We start from the raw sequence: 12,759 nt of genomic DNA on the forward strand, positions 1-12,759 counted from the left end.
TAACTCTCTAAGGCAACTAGAAAGTGTCTGTGAATGGCATTTCCCCTCAAATACACCCTGATTTCAAAGTGAGCTATATCATGCAGTATCAACATCCATTCAGACTCTCCAGTTATGTGTGGGAATAGCTCCTTCCTTGGATCCATGGGTATAAACACTGTGATGAGGCAAGGGGAGGTAAGCCACTTAAGTTTCAAGAACCTGGCCCATGAAGGGTCTGTCAATCCCAGTTTATAGTGTAATAAAGTAAAATATTCTCAGTCTGGACAGTCATGCAGTAGTTTTGTCTTAAGTGGATGACTATATTATTTTAAACTTATGCCTCATTAAAGGACTGGATGGCTTTCGGAATTGGCATAGTGCTGTTATCTTCAGTGGCATTAACTCACTTATGCCAGCCAAGAGTTAACTCCAAGGGAGGAAAAGATCGAGGCATGTTAGGCATATGTTTATGTAAAAGGCCTAAAGTAATTTAGTATGAGTCCAATTAAGCATCAGCTTTAAGGTGAATGCCGGAGACTTGCTAAAATCCTTTGACATGAACTAGATTTTGTTAAAAGCACACTTGAAAAATCAGAGAAACAAAAACAGAATTGTGGCAAAGGTAATAATCAAAGGTACGTGTGGAAATATCAAACAGGTAGCAAATACACTGAATTTTGCAGGCAGCAGCTACCATCTGTACCTGGAAGGGAGGTGCAGCAGTCATGGCTGACCAGCTGGGAAAGCCTTTGAACACTCAAATCAGGAAGCAGTTGGATATACAAAGGATTTTCCAAGTCTCCTATGAACAAGAGCTTAATGATATTACTCTGTGTAAAATTACGCAAGGTTTTTAGAACTTAGTACCCAACTGAAGGGACATAAATGCTGCCAGCTCAGTAAAGGGGGCAGCTGGCAAAATACGAAATGCTGGAGCTGGAGGCTCAAGTGGAAGTTGAAGAGAGGGTTCTTGATGGTCATGTCAGACTGGGATGTCTCTGAAACCTCCCTTCATGTTCCCTTCCCTTTCCTTGGCTATTAATTGCCAAGAACTGCACAGAATCCTATGCATTCAGATATGAGGAAACACAGGGAGAATTTCTGCTACTACTAGAAGTTACAAGTTCCAGCCTTCCCTGTCTTAGGGTCTGTCACCACTAGTTCAGTTTCCAGCTGTCCCTCCTTCCTTGCATCATTGGTGTCTTGCAAGGTTTAAACCCCTGTTGTTTTTTCATTCATCCTTCCTGGGGCTATAGTTTGTTCACTTTCTCCTATAATTCTTTTGCATCAAGTGTTCAAAAATGTGGCAGTTCTGGGTTGATGGTTGGACTTTATCTTAGTGGTGTTTCCCAGCCTAAGATGACTGTGATTCTCTGTCTGTCAATCCAATTGCAGTACACTCCCCTTGGGTGAGGCCACCATCACCCCCAGCCCAAGGTGTAGGAGCCATCGCTTCCACCTCAGCCTTGGGCCACAGCTTCTACCATCTTTGCACTGTGCACTTCCACTTGTGGCCTTCAATTATGAGGCCACTTTCTCCAGAGGGAACCAGGGGCACACGTGCTGTGGCTTGACATTGGCACAGAGCTAAAGGCACAGCTCAGTGTGACTCAGTGATGCAGGTTGGTGAGTGTCACTGTCCCTTGAATTCAAGAGACATAATTAGGAATAATGGTCAGTAGATAAAACTTAAGTGCCCAACATAAAGGATAAGGTGTAGAATAATCTGAAGCATTTTGTGTATGTTAGTTCTTCATTATTTTCAAACAAGGCTGAGCTGTGTAAGGAGAGTATATCAGTGCAGATTGTCGTGTAGTTGAAGTGTATGAGAGTACAATTACATACATGCCCACTTTCTGTCTGCTGTGTTGTATTTTCCATTTAGACAGCATGAAAGCTGGTGGAACACACACTGACAATTTGTTCTTGAATTTTCTGGAAGGTAACCATTGTGACTGCTCAGCCAAAATCAGTATGCAAGATTTAAAGCATGCACAATTTCAAACTCTCTTTCCAAGTGTGATTTGTTGTAGTAGTGAACTGTGCATCAAATTTCTGTCAAAGTATTCCTAAATGGCCTTTCTAAAATACTTCTAGAAATGTAATTGGAATGTTAATTGGAACAAGCTGAGCTCTGTGACGTTCTCATAAATCTGGCTAAAGTGCAACGATTCTACATTTATACTACTCTAATGAAAAACACCAGCACAGGGTCTAATGAAAAAACATCAAGGCAGAGTCTTAAAGCATAAATGGTGTCCAACTTCTTTGCAAACTAACTTTGGATCTGAAGCCTCACTGATTGGAATTGAAAAATAAAACTACCTTCCTATTGCTCTCTAATCCACACTGTTAAATTCTTCCCTGGAGTTTAAACAGGGTATAGTGACCTCAAACAGAATTTCACCCATTTAAACCAGTTGAATTTTAAACCGGTTGAAAATTTAAAAAAAATGCTCACAATATCTCGGGACAAACAAGTTTTGGAAAGAATTAAAAGCCATATGCTTCACTGGCAGTGCCTTTGCTTGCAGCATGACATTGGCTGTCTGTCAGATGAGATATCAGCAGCTATTCACAAGATTCACTCTAAAGAGCCGTGCTAGGAAGGTGCATCACTGCATTGCAACTGCAGGAGCTTGTTTCTAATAAAGAGGTGCATTTGATCAGAACATTTGGTTCCAGGAGAGCCACTGCAGATGAGGAGGAACAGATTACAGTACATTGTTGCTTGAAGGGTATGTGCTTTACAAACGAAGGCCACTCTAAACAGTGCAAAACTCCAGCCTGTTATGGCTGCAGATGATAAATGCAGTAGTACATCACAGTCAGGTAAGCTGTACTGGGGTTGCATCATTATATTTTCCCCAAATGTAATAGGAAGTTGAAAACTGGAAAGAATTTATCTACACTAAATGCTCCTAAACATTTTAAGTAAAAGGAACAATAATTAAATTAATTTATAAAATCATGGTTTACTTGAAATCTAAATATATACTGGAGACAAATGTGAAAGAGAAAGATTGAATTCTTGCTTAGCAGTATAATTTTGAGATAAATTCTGGAAAATGTGGTCACCAAATAACTAGTTTATTCAAAAAACTGGTAACAAGTGCACCAAGCCTAACAGAAGAAAAATACTGGAAACAGGGACTAAAAATATCCAGGGGTACAAATGGCCTATACAAAATCACAGGCAATGAAGTCTGTAAATTTTGCAGTAAAGTAACCTAAAGAAAAAAAAATAATGGAATGGAACAGAAATTTTAAGAATATGTTTGTGGAGTAAAAGGTTCAGAAAGCATCTAGCTCGTGGCAAAACAAGCAGTTAAAGGTCAGCTGGCAAAGTGTTAAGGTTAAAACTATCCAAATTTTGAAAAAAGTATCCAGAGGCGTAAGGAAGTGATTCACTATCTTTATGGAGAGCATGAAATGGATTATGTCATATTCCTTAAGATGGGAACAGAGTTATCACTGTTATTCCACTGGACAAAAGTAAAATCTAACTAGACATCAAAAGAAAGTAAACTAAACACGGTAGCATTAGGGAAAATTGTAGAATCTGTAGACTGAGTTTTGCACCAAGTGTAGTAACATGCAGTGGAAACAGTAACCACACAATGAACCAGAAATTCTCAGGAGAGCTGTGACTTAATTAAGGTTAGTGAGGCCAGATTTGCTAAATGAGAGATCAAGTCTAACAAATGTTATGGAATATTTCCAAGCCCACTCAGTTACAGTGTGTATATCATGTAAAGGTTTCTCTTATATGGCAAATGCTTGTTCAATTAGGATACACATTAATTACCCTATCACTGCACACAAGTGCACAATTGGTTGTGTGCTCTAAATTAAAGAGTAGATTACAAGAAAATTGTTTTTTAACTAAACCCCAACAGCCTGTAGGAGTATATAATTGCTTTGGGCAAGATCATTCTTTCCTGAAGAAAGACTCAACCAGCAGTGCCTTCTCAACAGGTTTCTTCAGGGACGGTTGTCAGGATTTTGTTTGCTGTTAAATAGGTCAACAGAGCCGAAGCTACAATCCCCCAGTTTTCTCCACTGAGTTCTGTGAGCTTGGGGAATGATCCCAAGGTGTCAATATTTCCTTTAATGGGGATTTCCATACTTATAAGTGACATAAGGTTACATTGAAATCTCAGACTTAATTTTTTTTTTGTAATCCTCTTAGTTGCAGGAAGAAAAAGTGTGGTACAGCATTTCTCTGACATAGTTCTCTGGAGGAGCTGTGTGGCTCCTCTGTCCAGAGCAGTGTGCTGGGTTTGCACCTGCAGGGGCCCAGCTGGCCCTTACCCCTCTCCTGGAGGCACTGACTCTCTGGATCACCATACTCCAAAAAGTTATGATTGAGGGTGAAATAGGCAGTAAATTCTGCAAGGCACTATTTACCTCTGTTACATAACTGCAATTGCAGCTGGAACTTGGGAGATTGAAAATTTTCATCATTAAACAGAAAAATTTGATTCGTCTCTCGAAACTTTTGGCAGTTTTGTAGCAGGAGCAAGATTGTGGCTATAATTCATCACTGAAGTGGTAGAAACAGTAATAGTAACACTAATGGAATCTCTCGCTCTGAGTTTTTGATATTAATTATTTTAATTATTATGATGTTAAAATATTTAAATAGAACAGGTTAGAATTTGACTAATTGCTGGATTTGTGCATGATGTAACCTGATAAATATTTGTTCAAGCAGATTTTGTCTTTTTCTAGGAAAAATAAAGCTATTACAAGTAATGTATGCTGAAAGAGAGACTTTGATACCCAAACAGTTTGGGGTTTAAGCATTTAATTGTGGATCTTCTGCCCCACATCCAGAAAGATGAAAAACCTGATAAAAAATTCTATTCAGTTGAACTTGTAGCCTGGAATCTGGAAAATATGGACTATTATTTTCCTTCTTCAATGGATTTTGTTAGGCTTTGGTCATGTTTCTTAGTCTTGGTGTCCCAATTTAACATTGGCAGAAGGAAAATAATGTATCTGAGAGAGACTATGTGGAATTCCTATTAATTACTTTATCTGGAAGGTTTAGAATCAAGCAATTATAAGCTACAAAAATATCTGTGAATTCTGGCTGGAATATAAATTTATTTAAACAGATGTCAGAAAAATCCAATATGAAATATTAGTAAAATGATGTATATTTTTAATGGTTTTTCATTTGCATTAGGTAGTGCAAGAACATTGTGGATAATGGAGTCCTCAGAGGATACTGATTTGTATGAATAGAGTTTTGAAGAGAATTAGTTGTTTATTCAGAATAGGATAACCATTTAAACAGCAGCTCATGCTATAAAACTCATAAAAAGTAAAAAATTCTCTGAGTATATTCCATATATATTGATGTTTCCAATCAGTGCAACTGTCCAGGGAGCAAGTTAGAGATTCTGGACACGTTCAGACTGTGTTCCCTCCCATCATGGTGGCTTCTGTCAAATTGAGGGGAGAACTGACCTCTGTTTTCTGTCCAGAAATGCATCTACTGCTTTCCCTGGAGTTGGCCACTCTGTGCCGGCAGACATCTGGATGACTGTGTTCTGTACATAAAAGTGCATAGTGTTCTACTTCTAATATGTTCCTTGTGATTGACACTTAATTTTCAGTAATATAATGTAAAATTAACTATCATAGAGAAGGATGCTTCTAAGAATGTGTGCAACAAAATGCACAGCCTGTTTTCAAACTGCTTGTCTTTTTATACTCGAAACTTGTCAGAATCCAGTCAATATCTTCTGCGAGCACAGCCATATGTTTTCCCTCTGCACCCATGTCAGGACCCATATGCTTGGCTGGGTTTGGTTATTTTGCATGCTCTAGAATTTTTCTGTGACATTGTTTCTTTATTTGTCTGCAAATAACTTAGCTTCAGTTTTGAACTGACATTTGTGCATGGAATGATTATTTTCTAATTAAAGATACATTAAACCTGATGGAAAACTATTAAGCTTTTTCAAAGCATTAAGGATCACATTTTACTACAGCAAATTCTGTATTGCTTAAAAGAAAGCAAATTAATTCTTCCTTGGACAAATATTTCTGGTTTTATAAAGATGTGTTGCAGTGATGTTTTAGTGCTTAACAGCTTGTGCACTGATAAAGACCCTGAAGCAGGCAGCCATTGACACTTAAAAAGAGAAACTGCTGATGAGAAACTTGATGACATAAAACTGAATTTAGTCTGAAGTTGAAGCAGGTAACTAAAATGTTGAACATTCAACTAATACAGGTGTTTAAAAAGAGTTATCAGACTAGCTGGGAATTGCATCTGTTAGAGAAAGGTTCTGCTATAACTGCTCTTGCACTATATCTTGTCTCCAGATTTATGAAGGTATAAAACTAAAATTATGCGCAATATCTACCATAGGATTAGTATTGTGTCTTTTTTAACTGCTGCAAGAAAAATCTAGGAAACATATAAACAAACAGGACTGTAGTGGTAAGAAAAGTTGGGAATCCAGCAGTTTCCTTCATGGACTGAGCAAACTAGTCTGCAAAAAATTAAGTCACTAGAGTTAATAAATGCAACAGTCTAAGTTATAGTATAAGCTCATCTTGTTTTTTATGGAGCAGTATCAAGTTTATCTACTTCTGTATGTCTCTAGGAGACAAAATAAATCACTTTATCTGCTTGCAAAGTTACATAGCACATTTCAGAATGAAACCATGAAATTGAATGGGTATATCCAGTGTTACCTTAGTTGAGAATTGGACTCTGAGAATAAAATTCCCAAGTTTCTCCTTATTTCTGATGCATCTTTTCTCCTAATTTTTGAATACTCTCTCCAGACAGTAATACCTTCTATAAGATTAATTGCCCTGAAACTATACCCTTCCCTAACAGACTGTTTGCTTACCTGTACAAACTAGTGATGCTCAGCCAATCTTTCTCATTAGTCATGGCACATCAGTGACTGATAGCACATCACTCTTATGAACTCTGCATTCTTGTTATCCCAAAAGAGTAGAACGGCTTATCCTGAGATACCAGTGCAGCAGGGGAATGAATAAAGCCATCCACACTCTAATCCATTACTGTCCTTCTCCTTTTCTTTTGAATATCCCTTTCAACAATGAATTTCCACTTAACGGTGGAAAATACACATGATTTATTGTCATTATTCAGACAGTAATTCTCATTTTCCTAATATATTTAAAACAGTCCCTTAAGAAAAGGATAAAAATATTCTTCTCCTTTTTCCTAGGTTTTGTTCAAGTTTCTTGTATGGAAATGGATTTTTTTTTTACAAAAAAAAATCAAACTTTAAACTGTGAGGCAAAAGTGATTTAAGGAAAACAGCAATGAAAAGAAATTTATTGGCCTGTGAACCAATGTAATATTGAACAGATAAAGGGTATGCAAAAAAGCAATCACATTAATCTTGTTTAAGAAGTTCATGAAGTCAAAATGTTTTTAATTACTAGCTGTCATAAAATGGGCATAAAATTAGCATTGATTGTTTGTAAACCATCACAAGGACTCAATATTTTTATTGTTATTGGACCTCCCCCCCCCATATGTTCATTAGACTTAACTTGTTCATTATCACTGCGCTTCAGTAGGTATCATTCTCTGCATTCTTAGCATTTACAGAGGTTATTTCTGGGGAAACAATTACAAATTCACTCCAGGTAGATAATAAACCTGGAAGTAAGGCTATACAAATAATCAAAAGTCAGCTTGGCACACTAAGAACATCTGTAATAATACAAATAGGGGAAAAGCTCATGTACTTCATGCTAAAATAGTAGTTTGGGAACTGGATTGATTGTTCTGCTTTAAAAGAAAAGAAATTAAGGGAGTAATTTTGTACTCAAAATAAAAGCTAAATAAATGTATTTTTCACAAATGTGACAGAAGAAAAAGACTAGGAATAGTGTTCACACTTTACATACTAAGAATAATGCTGTTTACACATACAAGATACAGCATTTTAGTTCTGTTCTCACTTGTCAAAAGAATATCTCGTTCTTCGCTATGGTTTCAGCTGCTCTTGGTCAGTCTTCTATAGTTTGCCTGCCTTTGGAAGTAGTATCTATGTCCCAGAAGATCTGGAAGTTTTGTTTCCTATGTTGCAAGTGAATGTCTTAAGGAATAAATCTTTATTCTTGTTCAGTTGCTGACTTGAGAATGTCACAGGCACAATGAAGATAAAGGCTCAAAAAGCCTCAGGGGAAGGATGGCACTGATGTCAAACTTGCTTGGTCCAGGAATTTCTTTTGGATTGTCAGTTAAATGGAAGTTTCAAAAACCACTCTATGATTCCCTAGAAGTTTTTCCCATTTTGTGAAAAGCTGGCATAACTAAAATCCTTAACTTTACCCAGAAGTTCATTAAAAATTGCCCAGATTTCTCTCTGATTCCTCATATACTTCACTTTATTTAGAAAATCTCTGTGCAAGGAATACTTCTAAGTAATAGCAGTGGTAGAGTTACTTTGTTATTTTTCATAAACCATTAACCAACCACTAAAATAATTTAGCAGCTATAGGGCAGACAGCCTTTCACCATGAGGCTGTTTTCATGAAATACAGCCCAAAGTAATTATGACTACTAATGGCTATTGTCTCATGACCTGTGAAATAAATTGCTGAGAACAGCAATAAAAATAAACACCCCCACAGACCCCCAACCCTGTCCTCTCCACTGTTTTCTCTTTGCACAAAATATATTGCTCCTATTTTAGGGATTTGTTGTTTTCAGATGAAAAGTGTGTTTTGTGGGCTTTCAGAATGACATCAGACAATTTGTAGTGTCATCACATCTAATATGGTCAAAACATTTGCCAGTTAGTTTACAGGGGTGAAAATGCACAGCAGTAAGGGAAGTTACCTATCATTTAAACTGAACAGAAATTCATATCTCTGCAATGACTTATTATTATTAGCAATAGTCACAAGAAGTAATCAGAAAGTCCAGTACTTCAAAGAATGAGGCTTAGTATAGCAGAAAACTTTGTTAGATTTTCTTATTCCTCTTTCATCTAAGTAACTAGGACAGATAGATCATGCTCTCCAGGGCAAATGAAGACCAAAAGACCAAATTTTATCATACAACGTGTTTCAAGAATGACTTGATCCTCAAGTTGCTAAGAGCCTAATCTGGTGACTCCCTGAAGTATCTTAGGTGCTGAGGGTGCTTTGGGCTATTTTCCAGAAAATGCCTTGTGAAAATGAACAGGGATTTTGCTCAGGGTAGCTGGGTCAGTGGGAATGAGAAGACAGGGATGTTTTCCAGCCCTAAGGAGGTAAACACAAAGGCTGGATTGTCCCTTCCATTTTTGGACTTTGATGAATGTAAAACAGCAGCAAGATAGTGGCTTCAAGACTTTATCAGCAAGCCTAGACTAAATCCATCAAAATTAGTGGGATCACCTGGAATGAATTCAAGAATGAAACTTGGGAAATCTGGACCTGCAACAACATTCGGAAAATGGGCTTCCCAGTCAGCCTCTCCTGGGATTTCCATGGGTAGAGAGAGCTTGAAGGTAACTTCTACTTTATGGTTTTTCTTTTCCTTAATGAGGCTTGAGAGCTGTTTTATGGAAGTTATAGTTAGTGTATTGGAGCAAGTCCTAGATAGCTGTTTATTAGTGGTTACTTCAATGAATATTGCTATTAACTAAAATGAATGTAGCAGGAAGTGAAGTGACTGAGAGGAGACACAAATGTCTATCAGCACTGCCAGTTAAAAATACAGGATTTACTGCTAAAAACCCTGAGCTGAAGTTTGTAATGATCTACTGAGTTCACACAGCATATATATTAAGATGAATCGCACAGGTCTCTGAGGTAAAATCCCTAGTAGGGCAGGTGGTGGTTACTCCAAAGCAAAAGGTTTCCTTTTTAAATTTAGTTTCCATCAGAGAACCTTGCATGGCATGAAGAGCTGTCATCAGCTCTGCCCTAAGGGCTGGGGGAGATCCAGTCGACCTTCTGCGTAAACACAATGGTGCAGAGCTGTACTGTTGTACTGATGTATAAAGTGGATTGGATAAAAGCTGCAATTGTTGCCTAAGGGTTTTTTCAAGCCCTTGTCATTATTCTCCAGAAATACACACAGGCTCTGACTAAAGGCATTCTTCTTCTGATTAGACTCTATAACTACATTATATGTTAATTGTGGGGGGTTAATTTTTTTCATATTTCTTCTTCAAAGATATGCTTGATTATCGTATTTACATTTTAAAATTTCTGCAGATCACAAACCTTTCAAATTTAACTTACATTTTTCCCCAGGACTTTTAGGATTTTTTGGACAGAATATCCAGTATGTTTTGTGGAAAATTTGTAATTGAAAGCAATAACCTTTTAAAGGGTGTTCAGAACACTCTAATTTGACTTGCCTGCCTCTTCCCTTATTTTTTTCTTAGCAATTCTGATGGTGTCCTATAGTCTTGTTGGCCTTTCCTACGTTTTACAGTCAGTATTGAAGCCAAATACTGTGATATATTTAGCATATTAATGGATATACAAACAAAATCAACCCTGCACTAAAACTTTATGAGAGTCTTGTGGCCTTTCCTTACCTAAACTGGTGTCATTTGTTCTTCTGAGTAATGTTTCCCTATATTTGTATAAATGTGTTCAAAAGGAGATTTGTCTTGTTTTGTTTTTCTGCTTTCCTAAGGAGGATAGAGGATCACACACCATGTCAGGGAGATTGTGGCTATTCATGAGTGAATCCCACCTGGATCAGTGGCCAAATTTCTAATGACTCTTTGGCAGTCATATCTCCCTTACAGGTCACATTTCCACTTATTTAAGCTTGAGTATAATTTAGCATAACATATCTCTTAAATCACCCTTCTTAACATTATGTGCATTTCCATGACAAGTAGAGTGATGGTAAAAATAAATAACTTTTTAGAAATTAATTTCACTGCAATGACCATTACACTAATATCTGTGATTACAGCAGATTAACCATATAATGGAAGTACACAAGAAGCAGCTCCTAAATTGATTATAAATTGATAGGTAAGTCTCAGAGGTTAAGATTCTACAGTAGGGTTTTACTAAATATGCATTATTATGTATTTTACATTTTTATATATTTATCTAGTTTGTACTATACAGGGAGACGGTTTTGGAAAATTGGGTTTTTTTCCTCGCACCTTTCTTCAGCTTACTCCCCCTCCCCAGCTTGCATTTAATAACATAAGCCTAAAAGTGCTACTCTGATATGGAGGGATTAGAATGCCTAAGTCGTAAATGTTTACCTTTAGCCAGAAATGTCAGTATGTGAAATTAACGCACTAAAAATAGATGTCTCCGTCAGTAAACGATACTTTCATGAGAAATTGCAGAAAGAAATTAAGTTTAAAGAGTTTAAAATATGGCAATAAATAAAACATCAGTGTTTACATTAATCATGGGTACAGAAAAAGGACTTAACTCTTGCTGTTTTCAATATACAACTTGTGAATCATTCTACAGTGTTTTAGAAAACATGCTGTGAATCAAATCTGCCATCTAGTTTGTTGAAGAGTGAGATTAAGTGCCTTCTCTAATATCCAGAATACAGCAAGTGTCAAGTTGGAAAAACACAGCCCGGGGTACCCAGGGTATTTCTGTCCTCTCAGCCAGTCCCAGCGCAGTTCGGTTTGTTCACGCCCTGGAGCGGCAGTGCCTGGTTGGGCAGGAGCCGTTCGGGGGAAGGGCTGGGGCAGGAGACGGCGGTACGGGGGTGGCGATGCTGCAGCTGCCCTGGCCGCGGCTGCCTCGCTGTATGTAGTGGCTCTGAAGGCACCTCCCAGTGCTGCGGGGGCAGGAGGAATGTCTGCAGAGAAATGGTACAAGGATTGGTGTGTTGATGTTGAATTGCAGATAAACTATATTGCAATAATATAGACTATATCCTATACAGTAGGTGTAGTGTAAGCAGTAGTCTCTAACCATAGTTTATGGCTACAGACAGCACTAAATGAATGAACTGTCTGCATGGGAAATGCACCATAGTTATTAAACACTGAAATGTAAGGATTTAACTTTGGAAAGAGACTGAAACTGCTTCACTTCTTTTCTTAATTAACTAATTCTTAATTAAAATATAGAAATGACTGATTTTAAATTATGGCAATCATTCTGGCAGGAAGTTTATACTAGCACTATGAAGAAAATACTCCAGGCAGCCATTGTTTCCACAGTTCTTTTAGGAGTCAGAGGCTGGACTTGAAATCTAGAAACTTTAAACTATTTTCCAGATGTTTCTAATGCAGAACAAAATCCATTCTGCTATCCAGTGTCAGAATTTTACACTTTTTTTCAGTCTAAAAGATAACTATGTGCATAGTGGCATAACATAGTAGCAGCCTTTTTAAAGGGATATTACCATAGTCCAAGAATCATGTGACATCAAAATTCACAAGCATTAGTAGCTATGTGCTACAAAATTATTAGTCCTACTGAGCAGTACTGAAGACTCTGAACACCTCTGCTGTTCTCTGCGTACTATCTAAAGACTGAGTATTTCTAAGTGCTTGATCACTGAAGTGTTTTATTTGGGAAGCTGAATTTTTTCAGGGGAAAATTGATTTGAATCAGCTGTGCTGTAGAAAATCTGCTGTGAAGAATGGGAGGCCTCTGAGAGATTATGGTGAGAAAAATATTTTCCTATAGTGCTGATGCCCATGAACAATGCTAAATCCATAGGGGGTAAACAATGGCTTTTGTTTCTAGAAAAATGGTTTTAAAGCACATGGATAAAGACACTGGCTCTTTGGAAATAAAGGCTGCTTCTTTTTTAACTGTAAT

This window comes from Pithys albifrons, chromosome 9, assembly GCF_047495875.1.
Source record: "Pithys albifrons albifrons isolate INPA30051 chromosome 9, PitAlb_v1, whole genome shotgun sequence".
NCBI classification, from domain to species: domain Eukaryota; kingdom Metazoa; phylum Chordata; class Aves; order Passeriformes; family Thamnophilidae; genus Pithys; species Pithys albifrons.